Source organism: Dioscorea cayenensis, chromosome 2, assembly GCF_009730915.1.
Source record: "Dioscorea cayenensis subsp. rotundata cultivar TDr96_F1 chromosome 2, TDr96_F1_v2_PseudoChromosome.rev07_lg8_w22 25.fasta, whole genome shotgun sequence".
NCBI lineage: Eukaryota > Viridiplantae > Streptophyta > Magnoliopsida > Dioscoreales > Dioscoreaceae > Dioscorea > Dioscorea cayenensis.
The window spans coordinates 16,422,028-16,432,821 of NC_052472.1; the positions used below are offsets into that span (position 1 = coordinate 16,422,028).

At 40.5% G+C, this 10,794-nt stretch overlaps 1 non-coding gene across 1 annotated transcript; it reads right to left on the reverse strand.

Moving 5' to 3' along the window:
• Positions 1–10,209: 10,209 nt before the first annotated feature.
• On the reverse strand, positions 10,210–10,316 carry LOC120281886. Its single transcript, XR_005542828.1, has one exon. It is a non-coding gene; the product is annotated as a small nucleolar RNA R71 (small nucleolar RNA).
• Between the last annotated feature and the right edge of the window lie 478 nt (positions 10,317–10,794).

Genomic DNA, 10,794 nt, shown 5'->3' on the forward strand with positions numbered 1-10,794 from the left:
TAACTATCTTCTGAAAGAAGACGGTGTTTAAGGCTGTAGAACCACTCCAAAAACCTTGCCAAGGCCTCTCCAAACTCTACCCGCGAGTGCCTCCAAAGTTGGGGAAAAGATGAGAAAAGGATTGAGAAAAGATCCTCTAAATGGCGATAAATCACGACTTAAATAGGTTGGAATCGGGCATCCACATGGGCGTGTGGAATTTTCACACGCACGTGTGAATCTCCAGGAATCAGTTTTCTGCGAATTGTGAATGGTAACTTCTACAGTGATTTTTCTATAGTGATTTATTACAGTAAACTGCTACAGTACTTCGCTAAAATACTCCCGAATCCACACTTTTCATCGAGGCCACATGAATGGGCACACATCAATGTACTAAATCACGTTGCGTCTTCAATAAAATTATATTTGACGAAGATCTTGCTAGTGTTGTACAAGTCGGAACACATGAGTATGACTGCCTTTGTGCCCCTCCAAACTATGTATTCTCTTGAGCCCAATGGAGGTTGGCACACACTCACATGTCTTTGAGCATAACTTGTATCTTTTCGTTTGTTCACTTCAAGATTTCATCAACAAAATGCATCAATGATCTACTTTTGGTTCCTTTCTTCTATGCTTGTCTCCACAACCCTATATGCACAAAAGAACAGCAATACACATGCATAAGCGATAAAATTTAAGAAAAGTAATACTCAATGCAAGAAAAGAATACTTCGTATTGCTAATAAACAAGCACTTATCAAATATGTTGATGAATTTTCTGAATTGGACATCCTTCTTGTCTTGTTTCAACCTTGTTGGATATGGGATTGAAGACTTGTACTAGGATACCCTTGATGGTGCTTGTGGTGGTGTTCTTCATTTCTCTTCCCTTTGCTTTCCTCAACTATTGGTTCAGCTGCCCTAGGGTCTTCCTCAACGGCTACCCTACTTTCCTTGACACTTGGTCCTTCGTCGGCCTTGTCTCAACTTGCTTTCCACTCCTGAGAGTGATGGATTTCAAATTCTCCCTTGGGTTTTCCTTAGTGTTACTAGGTAGACTACCTAGGTGGTGCTCAGAATTTGCCTTAGCAAATTGTCCCACTTGATTCTCAAGTGCTTGAATCAATGCTTGGATGTTACTTACTGTGGTACCAATGTCACTGAACTGGGTGTTGATGCTACCAAAATGGTTGTTGATGTTACTAAACTAGTTATTGTCATTCTGAAATTGAGCCTCAGTGCTTACCATGAATCTAGCCAACACATCTTCAGTAGAAAATTTCTTCTCTTGTTACTGTGGGGTTGATATTAGGAACCTTGAGGTTGTGGTGGCCTTTGTTGTTGTTGCCCTTGGTTCTAGGAGAAGTTTGGGTGGCTCCTCCACCCCAGGTTATAGGTGGCACTGTACGGATTTCCTTTGTTTCAATGGAGGAACTTGGAATTCACCATTCTTCAGCCCCATGCCCTCCTCCATAAGTGTTGCAACTCATCATTATCCCCGAGTTTGAGCTACTACCCATATGGAGATCCAATTTCCATGTCAACGCAACTACTTTTGTGGATAGGGTGATGTCATTATTGATTTCATATATCCCGGCGCTTTTTTGTTGACCACCTCTGGAGAACCAATGTGATTTAATGCTAGCCATGGATTTAAAAAGTTATCCAGCTTCATCAAGATATTTATTGGTAAGAGATCCACCAACCCTGGCAACAATAAGGTGACTAGTTTGGCAGTTCAACTCATTGTAAAGTATTTGTACACACATCCACGAAGTAAATCCAAGATAAGGACATCTTCTAAGAAGGTCTTTAAATCTCTAATATGCCTCAAACAATGTTTTGGATTCACCTTTTTTAAATGCTAAAATCTCTTGTCTCAACTTGGCCGCTTTGCTTGGTGGGACGTACCTTCCAAGAAATTTCTCCACCAAATCCTTCCAAGTTTTAATTAACCCTAGAGACAAGGATGTGAGCCAATGGTATGCTCCATCTCTCAAACTGAATGGGAATAGTCACAACCGAATTGCATCATCTGACACTCCATTGATCTCGAAAGTAGAACAAATATGAAGGAAGGGTGAGAGATAAGCATGAGGGTCTTTGTGTGTAAGAACATCAAACTGAATAGAATTTTGGACCATCCTAATTGTGCTTGCTTTAATCTCAAAATTAATCATTGCAATGGTAGGAGCTTGGACACTGAATTCATTACCCGTGAAATGTGTCCTTTTATATTCTGACAGTGTTTTTCTTGGCTCAGCCATTACTGGTGACTCTCTATCCTCAATTTCAACCTCTTGCTCAATTGAACATTCACCATATTCTTTCAATCTCTGGTGTAAAGTTCTTTCAATTTCACTATCCTATTCAACCAAGCTCGATGAATTTGCATGGGTCGTAGACGTTTCTTTGCAAAATCAATATAATAAAAGAGAATTAAGATTGAGAGAAAAGAAAAATAAAATAAATAAAATGATTAGAGCAATAGGCTAGAAGTTTCCTAGTATTTCTTGTTGCTCTAGAGAAACAATGCCAAAAACTTGATGATTTCTTCCTCAACTATTCGGGATCATATTCAATGAGGCCAAGAAGCTATTATTACTCCTTTATTGCTTATTTTCTAACCTAACAAATAGTTTGAGAGGTGATTATCTACTGACTAAAGAAAACAATAAATGAAAACCAGTGGCTTATACGGAGATGATGGTAGAAAATTAATGGGAGTAAGAGGTAACGGATGTGGATCCCCTTTGTGGGGGGAGGGGGTTAGTCATGTCAGTAGGAAGATACTAAAAAGGTTGAAAGTTTGGACTGAGAGCTTCTTAATTAGATTAACCCCAAATCCCTTGGTGATTAATCCCTAATCCTATACGAGTGTTAATCAAAATCTCTTCCGGATCAACTCCTCGTACAATTGCACTACACTTATGGAAGTCTCTAGCTAGGTATGAACCTAACTCTAGGTTTACACCTAAAAGTCAGAGGCTTACCAACACCTGAATCCTTCGGCATGTCTGTACAATGGAATCCCTTCTAATCTAATCTAGATCTAGCATAAATAAGCATCCCGCATCGACAAGTACCACTCATACAAAATTACAGAGATCTCCATATGTAATTCAAGGCATCAAAGAAAGATAGATTAAATCACAAACCAACCAAATGCATTAAATAAGAATCAATCATCCAAGATACATGATTTTTCCCTCCCCCTCTCTCCCGCCAAGGTTCACCTACATCCGATGCGCTTGGGGGTTTGGTGTGCCATCAAGTTACAACAAATGGGCATAAAACAACACAAATAACCGTAATAAAACTCCCTTGTGAATGATGATGATGACGAGGAGGAAGGATCCTTCTCTTGAACCTTTAATCTATCATTGACCATGTCCAAGCCTCCGAGGGTTGTTGGCATGGTTCCGGCAAAGGATCTTCCAAATGATGCTTCCCCTCGATGTTGTAAGTCCCTTGAGCCCTAAGAACCCAAGAACTTGCCTCTAAATCATGCTATTGGTGTAAGTTTTATCCTCCTTCATTGGCCAATAACTCCCTTTTTTAGCCCTAACTTTCCTCTTTTATAACCCCCATGCCATACGGGCCACAAGGAGCCCGCAAGGAGCTCAATTTGGTTCATTTCGGGGTTTAGTTTGTGCCTAATAGGTCACAAGGGGTTGATTGGCATATGGCTGGGAATTCTCTAATTTTCCTTGCAGTTTCCTTACAGTATTGCACCTCCAAATTTCTTACAGGTGCTTCTTTCTTCACCCAAATGTTGTCCTCAAGTTCCCGATGGCTTCTTCATGCACTACAAAGCAAATAATACAAACGTAAGCATAAAATGGGCATCAATTCTATCAAATCACATGATTAGTGTATACAAAATATATAAGAATATAAATATGTTTAGGCACTTATCACTTCCTTGCTTTGATTGTAGTATGTTGATAGGGTGTGTAATCGAGTGATGTGCATACTACTTCGCAAGTGTATGGATCATCAAGTAATAGTGTAGGTGAGAAGAGTGTCAAATCCACAGGGACTAAGTACTGCTAGTACTAACTCTGACCATTCTATCTAGCTAGCAATCAATATATCAAGATAAGTAAACTAAAGGTCAAGAATGAAAGGAACTAAGGTCAAGGGTCTAAGAAGCAAATTAATTACCAATGAGAGAAGAAGGTGCCCAGATAAGACTTCATTTGGGAATTAAGAATTTAGGTAATTATAATTAATGAAGATTAAACCCTATTATTGTTGGACCAAGGGATTTCAAAAATATATCGGGTGCTCTCTCGAGTCGCCCCAATATCTAATCCTGTGTTACAATAAGAATGAATCTCTTCTAATCCTACTTTCACATGATTGGAAATAGCTTTAGGAAACCAATAATTAGAAATCAGAGCTCTTGCTACTTGACTCTAATTGGAAAAATCACAAGTGGCCTATCTCTAGTGCACACTCTTATTTCTCTTCATCTATGGGTGATCTCACGCGATGAATCCCTCGATCTCAATCAAACAATGAAAATGAAATAGTGACAACACCCCTTGCATGTGACCCGCAAGTGCACGGGATTATCGAAGTAATAAATCCCAGGTGAGTGGGTATCGTATCCATAAGGAATAGTAAGTAGAAACACAACAATTGCTATCTAACTATGATGAAAATGAATCAATGGTAGTGTGAATAAAATCGTTATAAAAAGAACTAAAAGAAATAAGAAAGAGAAGCACGATAAAGAGAGAGGGGCAATGCAATCGATAGAAAGTGGGGCACTCGGACATTGCTCCCCCTAGGGTTATTGCTTCAAGTGCAAGACCAACTATTATGTCTTCTAACTAATGCTTAATGAGTCATGGAAATCCTAAAATACACGGTCCCAAACCTAAGGTCAACCATGACTAACTCTAAACTATGCCCCGATGGAGAAATCACTCAGTCTCAGCACCTAACACTGTGTACAGTTGCAAGAAGCTCTAGGGATTCCAAGTGACAAACCCTATTCCTATATATAGATCTAACCCTTTGGTCCAGGCGAGAGACCCCTAGTCATGATTAAGCCCCAGATACTAAGAATTTTTTCAATGCTTCACTCTGTTGCTCGCGCAACTAAGCCCTAGCGGAGTTCCTCTCTTAGAACTTCACTCTATTGTGACCGCAAAGAACTCTAGGAACATAGAGGTAGGATAAATCACACCGGAGGGGAAAGGGGACGCTCTGCTATCTCTCAACTCACCATCTCAACCCTCTCCAATCTAGCATTGTCTAACCCTCATGGTGTGTCACTCATCCACAAAGGCCACCAAAAAAGACTCTCAACCCTAGTGTCACTCTAAGGGAGAAATCATTCAACAAGCCTTCAACATTGGAACTCAATTAAAGACATCAATTAAAGAAAGCATAATAAAATGTCAATGAAACAATAACATTCTAGGGTTTAAAAGTCCAAGTACCAACTAGGGAGTTTAGCTCTCCATGGAGTAGGATAAAATCAATAATGAAATCGAAAGTAAAAAACATGTAATCCATAAGGAAACCCCTCGGTATTCATGTTGATGGTCTTGTGGAGTAGCTTAATCTTCTCCAAAGGTCCTCTTGTCAAGCCTAGGGCACAACTTATCGGATCGGTGCCGACGAAAACTCCCCCAATAACTATCTTCCAAGAGAAATGCAGTGTCAAAGCCGTAGAATGACTCCAAAAGCCTTGCCAAAACCCCTCTAAACCCTAGCCGCGGGCCTCCCAAAAGTTGGAGAAAAGATAGAAGAAAGGATGAAAGATGGATCCCCAAATCGGTACAAGTCACGGCTTTATAAAGGGCTAGAATCGGGCATCCACACCGGCATATGAACAGTAACTACTACAGTACTGCTACAGTAAAATTGCTACATTGATTTGCTATAGTACTCCGCCAAAATGCTCCTGAATCCACACTTTTCATTGAGCCAACATAAACGGGTACACGTCTATGTCGTAGATCGCATCACTTCTTCAATAAAATGCCATATTGGTGAAGATCTTGCTAACATTGCACAGGTCAGAATACGCAAATGTGACTACCTTTGTGCCCCTCCAAACCATGTAATTGCTTGAGCGCATGGAGGTTGGCACACATTCTGGAATCTTCGATCACAACTTGTGTCTTCACGTTTGTTCACTCCAAGACTTTATCAACAAAGTACAATAGCAATCTACTTTGGCTTTTTTCTTTCATATTTGGCTTCATAACCCTTCATGCACGAAAGTTCACAAATACACATGCATTAGCGCTAAAACCTGATAAAAGTAATGCTCATTGTAAGAAAAGAATACTTCGTATTACTAATACACAAGCACTTATCAAATAGCCACTCTTATTATGCTAATTCAATAATATAAATACATAGATGAACCCAACAATCCAAAGAAAATACATATTAAAAGTAATATAAGAATGTAGATATCGCAAGCTACATTAAATCCAAACGCCCAAGGAAGTTACCCCTCCATGGGGTTCATGTTCATCTAAAATCACAAGCAATAAAGCCCTATAACACTAAACATGTGAGAAGAAACCCCCTCTCAATGTCTTCAATGTAGGAATAGATGTGAGCCGATATAGTCGCCTTTGATTATCACTACAGTGACTCCTTTAAACATTCTCTTCTTTCTTTAATTCCCTCAAAACCCTAGCTGTCATCCCAAAAGTCACTTTTCCAAAACCTCTATCATGTATAACTTTTTTAGCTTTCTTTTTATACATCCAAGGAAACGAGTAAGTACACAGGCATGTATATAGCAGTATACTTTGCCCGCGTAGATATCTGGATGAGTCAAAATCACGATCCCTAGGGTATATGGCCATGTATCTCTTCGTCTGGTAGTGTATATCTCTAGATGGTCTTATCTTAAGCTCTTGAGATGCACGGCCTTGTGTCTTGCTTCAGCCAATGTTCTCCTCTAGACTATGCTCATTATATTCTTGGATGTATACCGGTGTGTACATCATATACACGGCTGTGTTCTTCTCGGTATGACCTTAGGCTAGGGAGTGCACGGTCATGTACATGGCCATGTGCATGATCTGTGTATTTCTCTGGATGTTCAGCTTACCGATGCTCTAAAGGATACATGGGCAAGTACACGGGTATGTAACTTGCCATGTATTTCTTAGAATGTTGTTTTTGGCGCAGTTTTTCTCCTGATTTTATTCCTTTGGCTTTAGTTGTGCTTCTTTTGTCCTGAAAGTATAAATTGAATAAATTAGGTACCAAATCATCGATAAAATACTCTTGAAAACCATCTGAGTGTTTAAGATAATCAATAGGATATGTTTAAAGGCCCAATATGGATCATTGTTGTAACCATGGATCTTTTGTCCAATATTGTTTTGTATTTCTAGGTGAGTGCAGTAGTGTAGTTAAGTATTTTGGGGTATTCCTGGCTGTAGAATGGTCACTTCTATGTTTTTTTGGTGTGAAGGTTATAAAGGCCCTTGTTTCTTTCTAGTGTATTCGGCGTACTATAGCAGTATTGCTGCAACAGTATTACTAAAAATGGCACATGGCCATGTGGGAGTGGCACACGCCCTTATGAATTTTTGATGTTTGGCAGTACTATATCAGTATTATCGTAGCAAAGTAATGTAGCAATCGACAAAAAGGCACAAGGCCATATGAAAAATGGCGCACGACTGTGTCAGAGGGACACACGCTTGTGTCTTTTGGCACATAGTACTATAGCAATAAAGGCACAAGGCCTTGTGAACATTTCACACGCCCTTGTGAGGCTTTTTCCAGGACATTTAGGAAAGGGTAGTTTGGTATTTCACTCATTTTTCCACCTTTTAACCCTTCTTTCCATTTCTTCTTCATTTCTACTTGGATGAAAGCTGATAAGTGCTTGTGCGATAAAAATGAGAAGTGTTCTTTCCATATGATGAGTATTACTTTTATCGGGTTTAACCGCTCATATGTGTGTATTTATGTTACTTTCATGCATATAGGGTTGTGAGGCCGAATATTAGAGAAAGAAGCCAATGTGGATCGTAAATGCACCATTTGGAGGAAATCTTGAGAAGGTTCAAACCCGAAGACATAAGTCGGGTTCGAAATGCGGGAATGTGTGCCAACCTCCTCGTATTCAAGTTAGCACAACGATTTGGAGGGGTACAAGGGCAGTCACATGCAAGCATTCCGGCTTGTGCATGTATAGCAAGATCTCCACCAACAGGGGCACTATAGCAAATACTATAGCAAAATACTGTAGCAGGTACTGTTCACAGCCGGCCGAAGAAGGATGAAAATAGAGAATCCACACTGGCGTATGTTGATTCCACACGCCCATGTGAAAAATCCACAGGGGCGTGTGGATTCTCGATTCCAGCCCTTTAGAAGCGGATTTCAACCCCGATTTCAGTATTCTTTTCTCCATATTTTTCTCAACTTGAGAGAGGGCTTCGGCTAGGGTTTTGAGAGGTATTGGCTAGGGATTTGGAGAGGTTATATGGCTCTGACATCGCACTCCGTTTGGAAGAAGGTTAGTGGGAGAGCTTTCGTCGGCACCGATCCTGTGAGGTGTATCCTAGGCCGGACAAAGGGACCCTTGGACGAGTAGAGGACTCTCCACAAGACCATCGCCATGACTATGGAGGGGGTTTTCTATGGATTCTTTGCTTTTACATTTGATTTCATTGATTGTAATTAGCCCCATGGAGAGCTAAACACCCTAGTGGGTACTTGGGTATTTGTGAACCCTAGGATGTATTCATTTCATTGAACCTCTTCATTATGCTTTCAATTAATTGATGTTTTATTTGAGTTCCAATCTTGAATGCTTGATAGTATGAATACTCTCTTAGAGTGGCACTAGGGTTGAGAGTTCTTGTTGGTAACCCTTGTGAGTGAGTGACACACAACGAGAGTTAGACAAAGCTAGATTGGATAGGGTTAAGAGGATGAGTCGAGAGGTAGCGGAGGATGACCTTCCGCTAGGGCTTAGTTACGGGTGCAACGGAGTGAAGCGTTGAAGTGATTTTAGCACCTAGGGCTTAATTGTGGCTAGGGACCTTCCACCTGGACCAAATGGTTAGGTCTACATCTAGGAAGAGGATTTATCACTTGGAATCCCTAGGACTCATTGCAATTCTATACGATTGCAAGGTTGAGAGGTTATTCAATTTCTCCTCCGGGACATGTATAGAGTTAGGCATAGTTCACCTTAAATTTGGGACCATGTATTTAAGGATCCCCATGACTCATTATTGCATCAGTTAGAAAGTATAAGAGAGGGTTCTTGTACTTGAAATGATTGTCCTAGGCGGAACAATATCCGGGTACCCCATTTATATCGATTGGCTTACCTTCTCCTTTACTTGTGCTCTCTTTGTTGTTCTTTTACTTTTGTTATTTCATATCTTGTCACACATATCACTATTTATCTTTCACTTAGTTAAGAAATAATTTAAGTGTTTTTATTCCCTACTCTATGTGGATACGATACCCCACTCATCTGGGATTTTATTACTTTGACAAACCCGTGCACTTACGGGACATACGCAAGGGTTGTTATCATGTTTTTGGCGCCGTTGTCGGGGAGTAGGCATTTAGAGATACTTTGCACTTTATTTTCTTAGCTATTCATTCATTCATTCTATTTTATTTCTTCTTATTCTATCATCGTTCTGATTTCTTTTTCTTTCTTTTTGGTGCAGCTCCAGGTTATGACCCGAGGGAACCCCCTCAATATTGATTGAAGGAGATCCCGAGCTTGAACGTACACTTAGAAAAAAAGGGAAAGAACCTATGCAAGAACTGTCTAATCTAGCTGATTTAGAAGTAGAAGAATCTGAAAACATGGCAGAACAGAATGAGCAACAGCGGATATTATCCGATTATGCCAGACCTTCAGTATTGGGGACATAATCAAGTATTGTGCGTCCCCCAATTATAGCTCAAAACTTCGAGCTAAAACCAGCATTCATCCACATATTGCAGCAATCCGCACAGTTCAATGGTTTGGCCGATGAGGATCTAAACAGTCATATAGAGAACTTTCTCTAGGTGTGTGATATGCTTAAGATAAACGGGGTGACGGATGATGCCATCAAGTTGAGAGCCTTCCCATTTTCCTTAAAGGGAAGAGCGAAGCAGTGGCTACACTCATTACCTAGAGCATCGATTACCATATGGGAGGAGATGGTAGAAGCTTTTCTGGCCCGTTATTTCCCTCTCGGAAAATCTGCAAAGCTTAGGAATGAGATCTCATCCTTTATACAGTCGGAATTGGAGTCTCTATTTGAGACGTGGGAAAGGTTCAAGGAGCTCCTGAGAAAGTGCCCGCAACACGGATTCCCGGAGTGGATGATTGTTCAGACCTTTTACAACATGTTGAATCCGAGTACAAGGCAACTCTTGGATGCGGCAGCATGAGGTATCTTAGGTAGCAAGACACCGGTGAGGCCCGTCAACTAATTGAAGAAATGGGGTTAAATAGCTACCAATGGAATGCTAGGGAAAAGAAAAAGGTGGCCGGGCTCCATGAGATAGATGCAGTAACTTCATTGGCGGCTCAAGTGGAATCATTGAGTAAGAAGTTAGATCTTCTAACTTCGAATAGAGTGGCGGCCGTGACTACTTGTACCGAGTGTGGTGGAGGACATGCTCCCTCTGATTGCCCAATCTCTATTGGTGATGCATCTTCGGTTGAAAATGTCGATTTTGTGGGTAATACAATGAGGAACCAAGGGAATCCATATAGCAACACCTACAATCCGGGTTGGAAGAATCATCCCAATTTTTCGTGGAGCAACCAAGGTCCACAAAAGACCA